Source organism: Medicago sativa, chromosome 7 (assembly GCF_051527215.1).
Source record: "Medicago sativa cultivar Bolivia chromosome 7, Bolivia_mono, whole genome shotgun sequence".
NCBI lineage: Eukaryota > Viridiplantae > Streptophyta > Magnoliopsida > Fabales > Fabaceae > Medicago > Medicago sativa.
In genome coordinates this window covers 49,208,565-49,222,102 of record NC_140755.1, presented here as the reverse complement: position 1 = coordinate 49,222,102, position 13,538 = coordinate 49,208,565, and the positions used below count along the sequence as shown (strand labels likewise).

General features: G+C 38.5%; 1 non-coding gene across 1 annotated transcript; it reads left to right on the top strand.

The window, feature by feature from the left end:
- The first annotated feature begins 12,860 nt into the window (after window positions 1-12,860).
- LOC146906418 (small nucleolar RNA R71) lies at window positions 12,861-12,966 on the top strand. The gene has a single exon (XR_015020986.1). It is a non-coding gene; the product is annotated as a small nucleolar RNA R71 (small nucleolar RNA).
- Window positions 12,967-13,538: the final 572 nt, after the last annotated feature.

The following is a 13,538-nucleotide window of genomic DNA, read 5'->3' as shown; positions in this document are numbered from 1 at the left end:
ACTGTCAAATTCAAATCCAACTGTCAAATTCGATGCAATCTCCAATCTCAATTTCAATTTCAATTCAATGTCAAATTCGAAGCAATCTCAATTTCAATTTCAACTCAATGTCAAATTCGAAGCAATTTCAATTTCAACTCAATGTCAAATTCGAAGAAATTTCAATTTCAACTCAATGTCAAATTCGAAGCAATCTCAATTTCAATTCAATGTCAAATTCGAAGCAATCTCAATTTCAATTTCAATGTCAATCTCCAATTTCAATCCAATCTCAATGTTAATGTCAATTTCAATTTTCAATTCAATTCCAATTCAATCTCAGTGTCAATTGCAACTCTCCAATCCAATGTCTATGTCTATGTCTCTGCTCAATCTCAATTCTCAATCTCTCTTTCAATGTCAAACTTCCAATTCAATTCAAATCAATGTCAATTCACTCTCAATTTGCTTTTGGGCCAACAAAATGGTCATGTTTATCTTCAAACCAAGTCAATGACAATTTACCCTCAATAGGTATCTTGTCAAATCAGACTTCCAACATATCTTGTTACTGGTCAAGTGGCTAGTTCGGTCAAAAAGAACAGCTTGTACCTGCTTATATACCTATACTTCCGGACAAACGACAAGTTCGATCAAAGAACAGTTTGTACCCAGCTTATGCTTTGTTATCGGTCAAACGACAAGTTCGATCAAAGAACAGTTTATACCCAGCTTATGCTTTGTTATCGGTCAAACGACAAGTTCGATCTAAAAGAACAGTTTGCACCTACCGACATGATGAGGTGATGATTCAACGGCAAGTTCGATCCAAAGAACAGTTTGTATCAACCCTTTTGTCTATATCTCCAGCCAAACAGCCAGTTCGATCCAAAGAACAGTTTGTGTCTGCCTATCTGTTTGTATCTTCAATCAAGTGTCAAGTTCGATCCAAAGAACAGCTTGTATCTGCCTATATGTCTATGTTTCCGGTCAAGTGTCAAGTTCGATCCCAAGAACAGCTTGCACCTATCTCTTGTTTTGTATTCCTTGGTCAAGTGGCTAGTTCGATCCAAAGAACAGCTTGTACCTTATTTTCTATCCCCTGGTTTGTCTAACCTGTCAATGTCCACCTGAATCCCCAGTGACATGACATGTTCCATAGACTCCAGTTGTTTGTCTTACATTCATAATCAAAGTATTGCATGGCATTCATATTTTGGAAAATCTGAAAGCGTATTTTTATGTCCAAAAACAGTGCAAATGTTAATATTTAAGTATCTTCGTCCCCTCAACTCAAAGACTTCGTCTCTTGACTCTCCGGGCAAAGAAACTTAAATAGGGGCAACTGTTATACCCTAATTTTGGACCTAAAAATACTTATTCAATTCTTCTTTTCTTGCATTATAAGTCATTTGAACTGTCTCTGATCAATTGCATCTTTCTCTGCATTTTATTTCAATGTTATTTGCAAAATTCATGAAAGGGTATTTTAGTCATTTCCTGCATTCAACTCATTTTAATCCTTGAAAATTGTTTGAGTCTTTTAAATTGGTTTGTATAAGTCCTTGTTTCAATCTCATGTCAAAATTCATTTCAAAAAATATCAGTTGAGTCATTTTCTAGTCAGTTTAGCCCCTAGGGGCATTTTAGTCATTTCTCATGTTAAAATTTCTTTCAATCTTTGAAAAATTGTTTGAGTCCTTTCAAATAGTCTGGATAAGTTTCTATTGCAATTCCATGTCAAAATCCATTTTAAAAATTGCGTTTGAAGTCATTTTGAGTCAGTTTTGCCCCTAGGGGCATTTTAGTCTTTTCATGTGTTAAAACCCTGTTTAAATTCTAAAAATTGTCTCTGAGTCTTTTAATTCGCTTGTATGAACTCTTGCTTTAATCCCTCGTTAAAAAATCATTTTAAAATTGCATTTGAGTCGTTTCGAGTCATTTTAGTCCCTAGGGGCGTTTCGGTCATTTCACATAATATTTCTGATTCATTTTAATCTGCTTTGTTGTTTTTAATCGTCTCGCTTTACGTTAATTTTCAATTTACTTTTTCAATTCAATTTTAGTTTTAATTTTCATTTTGGTCCTCGTACTTTTGTTATTTACATTTTAGTCCTTTTTAAGTGTGTTAAGTCCAAGTGCCACGTGTCCAAATGCTATTAGTCCACAAAAGTTTGTTAGAGTTCAGTGCCACGTGTCCCACTCCAATTGGCCCAAAGCTTACCATGTCATCTATAAATGGGTCCAAGTCAAGGTCAAAGTCCACATTCAATCATTCTTCACAAAAATCCACAAAAAATAGAAAAATCAATTTCCCTTTTTTTCCCTCTTCTCTTCACTCACGTAACCAACTTCCACCACTCCAACCAACCTCTAACCACCACTTCCTCCACCACTCAACCACCCTAACAAACTCCTCCTCCACCATAACAAACTCATAAACCACCTCTCACCACCACAAAATCTCCATCAAAACCACCACAAAACCTCCATCAAAACCACCACAAAACCTTCATCATTTAACCTCCATAACCGCCTAAATTCACCACCGTTTTCATCACAATCTCTCGCAAGTCACCACTTTCAAACTTGCCGCATCCGCAAACTCACAACCACTCGCGAATCCTCACACATCAGACTTCGCAAATCACTCTGCGGCGCATCAATCCAAGTTCGAATCCGAAGCCGTTTTTCCACCTCCGTTCTCCGATCGAAACGCAAGCCGTAGGAACGCTGGCACCGTGTATGAATTTGAGAGGAGGAGCAGCAATCAAGTCACTAGTTCCTGCAACAACAACTTCAATTGGACCGATCTGGCACTGAATCGAACACAACAACGGTGACGAAGCAGAACCGAAGCAAGTCCAAAACCGAAATCGTGAACGGAGAGGAGAGAAGCTGAGACTGAAAACGTGAAGGAATCAAAGAAGAGGCTAATTTCGAAGAAGATCAGAGGCATCCTGGAAGTATTCTCCTCTATTTCCTCCGATTTAACACTAAGGTATTATGGCTTTCTCTTGTTGAATCTCCCTCTGATCTGCAACTTGTATCGCTTTGTCAAACGCTGCGCATGAAATCAATGGCCTGAACTTTGTATCTATGTTTGTTTGCTTCTTTTGGCTTGAAAATCTTTTGTGAAGAAATGGTTTATGAGCCGTTCGAAATTCTGAAAAATGAGGAAGTAGAAAGGGGACTGTGTGTTGTTGTTGAACGGGAAAGAAGAGAAGAAAGAAGTCCAGGCGGCGGCGCCGCCACCCCTGGCCGGCCAACCGCCGCCGGAAATTTGTTGTGGAAGGCAAAGCTTAGAGCTGTGAGGGAGGGAGTATACGTGAGAAGAATGAAGAAAGGAGGATTGTGTGGTTATTGACGGGAATGGAGAGAAGAAGAAAGTATGTAGTTCTTGACCCATAAACCCATGGGTCTAACCGACCCGTTCCCCATTCCTTAGGCCAATATATTTTCCCTTTGTGTTGTTTTTTTCCAGTTTTATTGGTTGCACCCCCCAGTTTGCTTACCGCACCCCCCTGTTTGCCTCAAAATTCATGATAAAATCTCTAAAAATTTATCAATGTTTTTCTTGTTAGTTTTAATTGTTCTTGAGGATTTTTACATGTTAAATTTGAACTGAAAAGTACATGGAGATGTGTCTTGATATTCTTTTTCGTTTAATATCTTTCTTTTGGTCAAATTGTGTGAAAAATCTCCAAAAATTGCTCATGTGTTCTTCATTTTGACAATGTCTCTTGATATCAAGTATGTTGAATCTTTTACCTCTGAAATGTATGCAATTACCTTGATTTGTGTGGTGAGTGCTTGGTATCTTGTGCTTTAAGTAACTTGATTTTTGTTAGAAATAAAGTGGTAAATACACCCAAAATCTTGCTATGATTTCTTGGCTTATTGTTTCCATTTGATTTCCATGTTATGGCTGAAGGAAGAATACCCTATAAAATTGGCCATAATGTAGAAGTTATAGGCTCTATATTTGCCATCATTTTGTAGTAAATTTTTGGGTATATTTAGCATCTTTTCTTTGTCAATTCTAGTTGCTTGTTTAGAACCTTTTGATTGCTTATAATCTTCATGATATTTCTCTATATTGTGCTACTAACCTTTTTTTCGTTTCATGTTTCATACATCATAAGCATTCCATATCTCATCTCTTTCTCCACTTTAATTTCTTGCACTTTAAGTTTCATGCAAAAATTAGAATGTAAAGACTTAGGAATTCTTGTACTTTACTTCTATACAATTTAATTCTTGCAAGACCATAGAATGTATCTAGGCCAATGATGTAATAAGGACTATGGACTCTAATAATGTACACCGACACAAGCACCGACACATGCACACACACCACTTTAGGTATATAGTTGAATATGCATGTTTAGATGTATGTTTAGGATTGTATGCTTAGATGAATGTTTAGGCTTTATACTTAGAAAAATCAATTTTCAAAAAAATATGAATGACATCACTCAAACATTTTTCATAATAAACCTTGGGATCAAAATCCCATTGAATTTTCCTTTTTCATTTTCTTAATCAAATTTCAATGAAAAATAATCATACTTGACTTCTTTTGCAAAATGACTAATCAAACCTCACTCTTTTCATAAATTCTCATGCCTTTAAGGCCTCTCAATCTCCATTCTTTAAACTCCAATTTTCAAACTTAAAATCAACCAACAAAAACAAAAACATTTTTGGAAGAGAACTACGGTGGATTTGATCCCTTAAACGGGTACGTAGGCAAGGAACAAAATTCCTTCAATTCAACTAAAATAAAAAATTCAAACACATTCTTCTCCCTCCAATTCTTCACTTAGTAAACCTTTAGGCTTAATAACATCTTTTCAAATAGCATTTAAAAATAAAGCGCGCGCGTAGAAATTAAAGACGGTTCCTATAGGATACTATAGTCGTTATGGGTGCCTAACACCTTCCCGCAGCGAAAACAACTCCCGGACCTCGATTCTCAAGGGTTTTGCTTACTTTTTCCCTTCCCAAGAAAAAATAAGATATCACCGGTTTAAAAGGTTCAAACGTAATCAATGTTTGACACCTAAAAACCAAGATAAAAACACTTATCGTTTCGCCTTCTTTCCTTGGTGTGCCTCCTAGGAAAAAATCAATGAGATTGAGGTGTTGAGGCTTCCCTTGGCACTTAGATGGCGACGCGCTTGGATGATTGAGTCCATAAGGCGTCGAATCGGATTCGAGCGGCACCATCCATGTTTTGCTTTGCGTCTCTATCTCTTGTGACTAGATCTAAGCCGCCATGATGAGGCTCTTCAAGAGGTTTCCCTCGTCTTAGGGCTTGCCTAAACTCCCACATTTTAACGCATTGAGTTTGGATCTATGGGCGCCTTGAGGCTGTGGGTAGCCGCGTCTAGCATTACGTTCTCCGGAGGAGGCATATTCATTCTGAGATGGGTTATCCTCCCCTGACTCCTTGTGGTAGCGCAGTTAGTGACGGCTGCCACCAAAACCCTAGATCTAGAATGGAGGAAGAGGAATCGATGAATTCGTCGACTCTGCCGGCGTTGCGATGGATAGATTAGGTGTTCACCATCTTGGGTTGAAAAGTTAGATGAGGAATAAAGTCATCCCAATTGAAGTCGCCACTGATCTGGTTGGATCGAAGAGGATGGTTGAACTGCTTGGATTTGCCGTCTGGTGGGGTTGATTCACAGTCTGTCCACCATCTGCCTGGTTCTGTTAAATTATAGTGAAGTGATGGCTTTGCTGGTGTTGGTCGTCAGCCCCCGGTGTGATTGGGGGGCGGGGGTGTACCTACACGTGCTCTGACGCCTAAGTCAGTGAGGGGTTCAAGAGGAGAGGTCACAATTTGTGGGTAAGAAGTGTCATACCTAACCCAAGGTTAAGTTATGAGTATAAATAATGATTACGTAGCATTTAGCTGACAAACCTTATCCTAAAAATTGTACCTGTAACACCCTATTTCCCGACGATAATTTTATATAATAATGATCAGGTTTTAACGAAAAAAGGATGTCACACACATTCATTTATCTTTCACATAAAAAAAATATATAATCAGATACAACAGCGGAAGATACTTCATAAAAATTTCATAATTATAAAATATCTTGTCTTTAAGATCATTTAGGAGAAATAGCATAAAACAACATAGTGCTTAAACTTCATAATTCAAGGACACCAAATACTATCGAAGTAGTAAAAATATCGATCCCACGAGGACTGTTTTTAACTTCAATAAATCAATCGCATTATAAAAATAGGATGTATAAAAGTTTATTTTTGTTTGCCACTAGGCAGTAGATTTGGTTTGATTTTATGAAATCAAATAAAAGAACAGATTTGATTAAGAAAATATGGAGAGAGATGAGATCAGGTCTTCGAATCCTCTATGTTTCCCCTAATTGGTTACTGCACCTATTATTACTAATGATTTTCTAGTTTCACGATAGTTAACAAATTAACCCTAATCAATCCCTTGAGTTAGGACCCTCTTCTTAAACTACAGCCCCTAATTCCTTAGGTGGTCTAATAATCCTTGAAGGTTTTAACGAACGTTAACCTAATATCACTAACAAACGATTATCCATTCCTAGACTAACCATGTTTATTAGAACAATTCAATTAGGTCTAAGTCGAAAGCTATGGTCAGTAGTCATTCGATCTCACAAAATCATGTTTATATTTGATCAGGATATAAAAAGCATTAAGAACAATTGAATTGAATAAAGACTAGAAATTCATTAATAAACAATAGAGTTTCACAGCAACATATGATCAATTAGGGTTACATAGGTTCATCTCCGACCTAATCTCTAAGAGATTTAGCTACTCATAATTAAGTTTACAAATAGCATAATCAATGGAAGAATTAAAACATACATAAACTGGGTTAGAGATGATGAAATCCTCTCCACTGCAGCCTTCTGGGTGTTAAAATCGCACTTTAGCTCTCCAAAATCGTTCTTCTTATGTTTGAGAGTGAGATGAGCTTAAATAGGCAACTTCTGGATCGCCCAAAATCACACTACGATTAGAAAATCGTACCACGATGGCTTCATTAAACCCTAATTTTCTTTAAAGCCTTTCTTGAAATCGTATCACGATTGTCTGGATCGTATTACAATCCAGCTTCTTCAAAAACATGCTCTCTGACTTCAAGAAATCGCATTGCGATTCCAGATCTTCCAAATTTGATGCTTTTAACTGCTCCTGGACACTTAATGTTGCTTAGAACTCTATCAAAATGTCAAAATAAATCCTAAAAATTACGTAATAACAACATGTCATCACAACCCCAAACTTAAACCATTCCTTGTCCTCAAGGAATTTGCTTGCAACAGTGACAGACGACAGTAAAATAACAGTTACCTGACAAAACGATAGTACCCAAAAGTTCATTCTCCTTCTAGCTAAAGATGAGCTAGTTTGACTTGTTCGCATCCACCAATTCACAACTCCTCGCATCAAATTGAAATAGGGTTCTACCAGTCGACATGCAGGTCTACATATTACCATACGCTTGAAAAGTTTCTAAACATCAATCAAAGTCAATATCATTACACACTTTTGAGGTCTTTAGGGTTATAATGGGGCTTAGGTGAAAGGTGGGATATATTTAGATAAGTAGGCTACACAAAATTTGAGTTAGGCATTCCTACGGAAGTTAGAGCACAAAATTCCATCCTTTAATCATTCACCTTGTGGAAATACAATCAATGCAAAGGTACTAGAGAATATTTTTAACATTTAGGGACAATCGAGTTTGAAGTTACTCGGATTTTCAATGTTTTGTCCCTTTTTCATCATTCATTTTCATCATATTTTTTTTTCATTTCATTTTTTTTTTCATACACCATTTTTGTGTGTATTTTTCATGATAAAGTTCATTCTTTGTTCTCTTATTCTCTAGTACCCCCACCCCAAACTTAATTGGTTGCAAATTCCAATAGCAAGCCCAAACTTAATCTTTAGCAACATCCTACAATGCCTTAACTCAGAAAATACATTAAGGGACAAGTCCTAAAAGTCTCTAGGCTTGTAATGTAGTTTGTCACCGAACAAAAAGTTCTAATCCTACCGGCTCACAATTGGCTAAGAAATGGATAATATATAACAATTAAAATCAGGGTAGGCTTCAAAAAGGCTCACAGGACCAATCACTTTTGCCTCAGTGTGTATTTAACAAAGACCAATCAATAATAGAGAAACAATGCAAGTTCTAGAAATGTAGTTGCATGGAAAACTAATCTAAATATGAGTAAATTGAAAAACAAAGTTTGGCAATGAACCTTATGGCTGAGATTTCTGGGAGTATGTGACTACCTAGCAACGCCGTACACTTTACCTTTGAATCAAGTCACCCCTCCTTTAGAACTTTTGGAATACCGTTTCATCAAACAAATGTTACTAAACTAGAATAGGTCACATAACAAACAAATTCGTCAATAATAAACAAGTGCAAATTTATCACAAACAGGGAAATAAGTTCAACGGACTTTTGACAATACAAGAAATAAAAACAATACGGAATTAAATAACAATGTTCACAGAAAATAAAAATTACAACAAAACAATTAAACAAGCAAAGCTGGACCCTCAGTGATCCAGTCCCATATCCTCATCATCATCACCGCCGGTCTCGGGTATCCCATCAAAGAAGTCATCAGCATCTGCCTTCTCTCCTGCCTCAAAATCATCAGTGATCTCCTTCTTCATCAAAGCAACATATCACTCTTGGCGATCAAAGTAAGCATCCATAGACTCCCTAGACTTGTCAAACCTCTCATAAGACCCAGTGATCGGCCTCCTATGCATCTGTGCCTCTGCAGCAAACTCAGTGGAGAACCTCGGACGGTTGACCCACATGAGATCAGAGGTCTCATTCATCCAGTTAGCAGAACTGAACATATATTCAAGAACCATCGGATGAACCGGAGGGTAAGAACCATGCTGACTACTACCCTCTCCATGCTCCATTTGTGGTGGTGGCTGTTGTGGTGGTGCTTCAGGTTCACCGCTTCTCCTCCTCATATACTCCGCGTACTTCTTCATCAAGACATCCATAGTCTTGTCAGTGATGGGTTTAGTGGTAGGAGTATGCAAATTACCCTCAAATTCTTGCACCAGCTTCTTCTCACATAGCCAATTAATCATGCTCCCATGCCCATAGACTGACTTGTTTCCTTTTGCGAACATATGAATGTTATTGGAGATGAGTTCACCAACATTAATTTGTTGTTGATCAAGGATGGCAGACACAGTGAGCACTCGCTTGAGAGGAATCTCAGAAGAGCAAGATGTGCTCTCAAGCGTTTGAATAACAAAAGAGGCCCAGGCCTTTGGAATGGGCAAGAACTCAGCATAAGTTAACATCCGGGCTTTCTTCCATGTCGCCCCTGGCCTACACATTTGGGCAAGCAACTCAGCCCATCGATTATCACCCCAACTTTTTGCTTCACGCTCCAATCTCCGAACAGCACACTCTTCAGGAGCAACCAACCCAAGCAGATTGTTGATTGCATCAGGACTAAAATCTATCACCTTTCATCTAACATAGGATTGGTATTTCGTTTCCGTGAAACGAGCGTTTGAATAGAACTCCATCACCACAGACTTGTTATTCTCTTCCGGTACCATGTTGTTCAACTCCTCCCATCCTCTCTCACGAAGCATTGTGTCAAAAATGGGGTATTTCGTGAGATTTACCACATCAAATTGCCTCTCCCCTACAACTTCGAAACCCTTGCAATAATCAAACCACGCTCTAGCATCTTCGGAAATGAACCGGTTAACATTGGATGGTGGAACGAGGGTTCGTTTGCGTTTGTTTTGGCTAGATGAAGGTTGGGTGGTTGTTTTCTTAGGTTTGGATTGTTGGCGGGTCAATGGTTTGGAGGGTTGTTGTTGTTTGGGTGCCATTGATGAAAATTGGATGATTTGGTGAAAAAGGTAGGATGAATTGGTTGGATTATGTGGATGAAAATGAAGGTTGTTGAATGAATTGATGTTGGGAAGTGTTAGGAAGATGAAAAATTGGTAGAAAATGGATGAATTTCGTGGTTAGGGTTTTTTGGAGAAATTTGGGCACAGTAACACTAGGAAAATGGTCGAGTGGGTTGTGCTTGCAACTGCTGGGTTTTCATAGAACCTGATAGAATCGTACTGCGATTGGTCCATCGTAATACGATTGCAGTTTTGTAACGGTTATTTTTTTCAAATTCTTGTCCCCATCGTATTGCGATTAGTCCCATCGTAGTGCGATTTGTCTGAAACAGAAGGGGTGCAAAATTTTTCCATTGATCGTATTACGATACCCCAATCGTAATATGATTTCAAAAGTCAAAGTCCAGGTGTTTGACTTCACCATCGTACTACGATTTTACAATCGTAATGCGATCTTGTGAAGTCAGAATGATGATATTTTAAAATTTGAAATTTTTCCTGGACTTCTACTTTTGAAAAATAATTATTCTTTGAAAAGGAGATTGTGATACAACATCAGTATTGCATTACAATCTTCCTGGCAGGGCTTGCACACATTTTTTTTCTTAAATTTTTTTTTTTTAGAAAATCCTCTGCCTGTTTTGTGTTTTGTTGTAAAAGAAAAATTAAAAGATGAAAGCAATAAATAATACCTAAAAATAAATCAGTGGGTTGCCTCCCACTCAGTGCTTCTTTACCGTCACTAGCTTGACTTATGACGACCCCTAAGGATCATGTGACATCTCTCCCTTTTCCTTGCTTGGGAGTCCACCTTCATGGTGCAGTTTCAGCTGTCGTTCTTTACCCTTTAAGGTTTCTTTTGTACCAGATTTCCTCAGCTCCACAGTTTCATCAGAAAGCTTGTTTCTTGCCAACCCTTGGTCACAGTACCTCCTAACTCTTTCTAAAGTATCAGAGAGAATTGAAAGCACACACCATTGAAAAGCAGCCGACCCATTACGCATCCCAAAGGGAATTCTCTTATAAGTGTATTTACCACATTGACCAGTGGTAGTAGTCTTAGTTTCATTGTTCCAAGTTGCCAATCCCCCTTCTTGTTCTCAAGGGTGTCTCCTGATGATTGGTGTTGCATATGTTCCTTACTTTCTTCAAGTAGCTTAACCTCCTTTATCACTCCAACATTTTCAACCACTTCTTCTCTGTCTAAAGACTTCATACTTTCTACATCCATAGGTTGAATAGATTGAGACTCAAGGGATTTATCTTCAATTGTTTCTTCAGTAACGTCTATCCGATAACACTTGGGGTTCTCATCTTGGTGCTTTATTGCCTCAAATATGTTAAACACGACTTGCTCCTTGTGGAACCTTAACAATAACTCTCCACGTTCAACATCAATCAAAGCACGACCAGTTGCAAGGAAAGGTCTTCCTAGAATGAGTGGCATTTCTTCATCTTCAGCCATGTCTAAGATCACAAAGTCTGCCGGAAATACCAAGTCATTAACCTTGACTAGCACATCTTCAAGTATACCGAAAGGATAAGAGATTGACCGATCAGCTAAAGTAATGGTCATTCTTGTTGGTTTTGGCTCCCCACACTTAAGTTTCTTCATCGTTGAAAGGGGCATCAAGTTGATACTTGCTCCCAAATCACATAAAGCTCTACCAATGTCTACCGGTCCAATTGAACAATTGATAGTGAAAGCACCAGGATCCTTCAGCTTAGGTGGCAGCTTCTTTTGAAGAATAGCACTACAATTTTCAGAAAGTGCGATGTTCTCATCGTCCTTAGGCTTTCTTCTTTTAGTCAACAAGTCTTTCATGAACTTAGCATACAACGGCATTTGATCAAGAGCTTCACCGAAAGGAATATTCACCTGAAGTTGTGAGAAAAGTTGCATGAACTTCTTGAATTGACCTTCATCCTTTTCCTTCTTCTTGGATAGGTGGGGATATGGAAGCTTCACATATGATGGAATAACTTGTGGTTTATCTCCATCTTTCAGAATTTGACTCTTCGACTTCCTCAAGATTGAATCTTCATCTATCAATTTCTCACTTTTTTCTCTCTCTATTTCTTCCTTCCTTTCGTTTTCAACTACACCCTCATCATTCTTTTCCTCAACTACTACATCATCAACCTTCTTTGGAGCTTTTGGAACTAAAGGTGTCAAAATCTTTTTACTCCTCAATTCAATAGCATTACAAGACTCATTCTTAGGGTTTTCTTTAGTGTTACCTGAGAATCCGCCTTTGCTTTGTTCAGCCAATTGCTTAGCTAATTGCCCCAGTTGAGTTTCAAGCATCTTCCTAGAAGCTTCATTGTTCTTTCTTTCAGCTTATTGACTTTTCTTCATCTCTTCGAAGTTGCCTTGAGTCATCTTCATGAAATTCATCATAGTTTCCTCGAGAGCTGATGGCTTTCTTTGTTGTTGTTGAGGAGGAGTGAGCATCTGAGAGTTCAAAGCATTGTTATTTGAGTAGCTTAGATTTGGATGCTTATTGATGCCTGAATTGTAGTATTGATTTTGCCTTTGATAACCTCCCATGAAGTTAGCTTCTTCACTCGATCCTTCTGGAACACATTCACCGTTGGGATGTTCTTCACCACATAAATCACACTTGATTGCAGCTACTTGTTGTTGCTTATGAGCCAAAGTGAAGCCTTGAAACTCCTTAGTTAGAGCTTCGATTTGTTTGTTCATAGCTGCTTGGTTAGCAAGGATAGCAGTTTGCTCACTTACCCCAAACACTCCTCTTTCTTTCTTCTTGGGTAGATCACGATACTCATTGCCAGCCATGTTTTCAATTAGAGCTTGAACTTCATGATCAGTTTTGCTTTTGAGACTACCTCCCGCGGAAGCATCTAGGAACATTCTTGTGTTTGGTGTTACCCCCTCAGTGAAGATTTGGAGGTATTGCTTCTCGGTGAACTCATGATTAGGGCATCTCTTCAGAAGCAAATTGAATCGCTCCCAAGCATCATACAATGATTCACCTTCTCCTTGCTTGAAGTTAGAGATCTCCATCTTCTTTTCCCAATATTTAGACATAGGGAAATATTTCTCCAAGAACTTCAGCTCTAACTCTTCCCATGTTTGGACAGTCCCGTTTGGAATTGTTAGCAACCAATCTTTTTCTCTTCCCGTCAAGGTAAAAGGGAATAGCCTTAGTTTCTTTTGTGCTTCAGTCACGGTGGCTGGTTGCACACAAAACTCGCAAGTTTCAGCAAAGCGGCTCAAGTGTTCATGAGGACTCATAGCTTCAGTCCCATCGAATTGCTTGTCCCTCAAACCGTTGAGGACAGTTGTCTTGATGTCAAAAGCTACGGGGTTAGCTGGTTGAAAAGTATGGGTAAGTTGACCGCGATGAGTGGCTAACCCGTAGTCTCCTAGCTTAGGTCTCGGTGGTACAACTCCTTCTCCTTCCATAGTTGCAGATTTAGGAGAAGAGAACGTTTCAGATTCAGTTGAGAGTGGCTCCGGTATTTGTTCTCGAACACCCGGTGGAACGGACTGAGCTAACCTTTGCGACCGGACAACTTTCCGAAGTGCTCTAGCAGTTCTTTCAATTTCTGGATCGTACTCTAAGTCGTCTGAGCTCTGTTTA